The sequence below is a fragment of the Saccopteryx bilineata genome, chromosome 4, assembly GCF_036850765.1.
Source record: "Saccopteryx bilineata isolate mSacBil1 chromosome 4, mSacBil1_pri_phased_curated, whole genome shotgun sequence".
Lineage (NCBI taxonomy): Eukaryota > Metazoa > Chordata > Mammalia > Chiroptera > Emballonuridae > Saccopteryx > Saccopteryx bilineata.
In genome coordinates, this window is record NC_089493.1 from 74814801 (window position 1) to 74817130 (window position 2330).

The following is a 2330-nucleotide window of genomic DNA, read 5'->3' on the forward strand; positions in this document are numbered from 1 at the left end:
CCCCCCCTTTTCACACCTAAGAATGGAAAAAGAATGCTATGTCACTATATACAAAAACAAGACAGCCTGAAGCTAAATGGATGCCCACTGCAGTGTCCATAGGTCCAGCCTTACAGAGCATGGCCCCTCCAGAACACATTGTTCCCTCAGCCCCAACACCTAGCAAGGAGCATCAAGAGCTTGTTTTGGTTGTCTTGTTCTTTTTATAAACTATAGATATGTACAGTTGATAACTCAGGATTTCCAGCCAATAACCATATAGTCAATACCAGCTTACAAAGTGGAAAATAAGATGCCAGCAATATCTTTAAATGCCTTGTCACACCAACAGCATGTTGCACAAAGTGAAGAGAAGAACATGAAAGGCTTTTCATTTTAAAAACATTTAGAAATATGTACAACTTTGATATAGTTTTAGAATGCTCAGGACACCCATGGCCACTTTATGTAAACCACTGACAATTTCTAAAGCACTTTGAGAGACTACATATGATCATGGTCCAATGTGCAATGAATCCTTATGAGGGCAAGAGACATATCCCAAATAAGCTGTATCAGTTACAGGCCCAGGCCAATGGCTCAGTGGATAGAGCATTGGCCTGGCAAACAGATACCCCAGGTTTGATTCCTAGTCAGATAACACAGGAGAAGCGACCATCTGGTTCTTTCCCTCTTCCTCTCCCACTGCCACAGCCAGTGGCCCAATTGGTTTAAGTGTGACCCCAGGCACTGAGGATGACTTGGTTGGTCCAAGCCTCTGCAGAGGCACTAAAAATAGCTAAGTACTCTAGCATTGGCCACAGATAGGGTTGCTGGGTAGATCCTGGTTGAAGTGCATGTGGGAGACTGTATCACTATCTCCCCTCCTCTAACCTAAAAATAAATATTTAAAAATATATTAAAAAAAAAATAAAGAAGAGCTATGTCAATTACAGCACTCCCCTACTCTAAGATATTCACAAGGATATAGATAATTAGTTTTTTTAATCTTCCTCTCCTCCTCCTCTTCCTCATTTTGTCTTCCTCTTCCATCCTTTTCCAGGCAACTTTGGCAGGACACGTTGTACCACCCAACTTTTCTTTGGACTTCTAGTTGGCAACATCCTTCTCATACTTCTCCTCCAACTTTGCAGCTTTATTGTTATGAGTAAGGCTGCTTTTCACTGTTACTTGTTATTCTCTATCTTTCCCACCTATTTTGCCATATCTCCAATAGATGCGAGGGTTTGTGGATCTCTTTTTTATTTTATTTTTTGAGAGAGAAAGAGAGAGAGGCAAGGAGATGGGGACATCAAGCTGTTCTTGTATGTGCCCTCAGGAATCACCTCTGTGCTTTGGGTGATGCTCCGACACACTGAGTTATCAACCAGAGCTTAATATTTTATGCATTAATTGATTTTTTTTTTTGAGAGAGAGAGAAAGGAAGGAAGGGAGAGCAAGGAGAGGGGGAAGGGAAGCATTCATTTGTTGTTCCATTCAGTTATGCATTTATTGAGTGCTTCCCTTTTTTGTCCTGACAGGGGATCAAACCCACAACCTTGTTGTTTTGGAACAACACTCTAACTGACTGAGATACCAGCCAGGGCTGTGGATTTGATCTTGAGATGGCATTTTGAACAGAACAGGAAGAATCCAGATGGCCTTTGGGAGGCATTAGGGTTCTTCTTCATGCCTCCCTTGGGTGGTTCACAATTCTTTATTAACAAATAATAGGTTACTTGATTTGCCTTTGCTATTTCATCAAGTTTAGACTCTTTCCAAGACTTTGTCTTCCATCTCTCACAGCACATCTTGAAATTTCTGCAAAATTGACAAAAATATTTGGGTTTTTCTTTTTATGTTCCTCTCTATACATCTGCACAAAGAAGGCATAAGCAGATATCTTGCCCTTTAGTGTTTTGGGATTGCAGATAGCCATCCTGACTGTATTGTTCATGAGTTTCTATGATTGGTTCTTTTTTTTTTATTTTATTTAGAAAATTAAATTTAATAGTATTGATTAATAAAAGTACATAGGTTTCAAGTAAATATCTCTTTTGCATTTGGACTGTTGGTTATGTTGTATACCCATCATCCAGAGTCAAATCACTCTCCACATCTTTGTCCCTCTTCACTCTTCTCCACCACCCTATACCCCTCCCCTCTAACTCCTTCCCCAGTATCTACTTTACTTTTATCTCCATGTCCATGAATCTCAGTTTTATATCCCACCTATGTGTGAAATCATATAGTTCTTAGTTTTTTCTGATTTACTTTACTTATTTCACTCAGCATAATGTTCTCAAGATCCATCCATGTTGTTGTAAATGGCAATATGCCATTGTTTCTTA

The 2330-nt window shown here is 39.6% G+C and overlaps 1 pseudogene; it reads right to left on the reverse strand.

Annotated features, from left to right (window-relative positions):
* Nucleotides 1-925: 925 nt before the first annotated feature.
* LOC136335454 (high mobility group protein B3 pseudogene) lies at nt 926-1918 on the reverse strand (annotated as a pseudogene).
* Nucleotides 1919-2330: the final 412 nt, after the last annotated feature.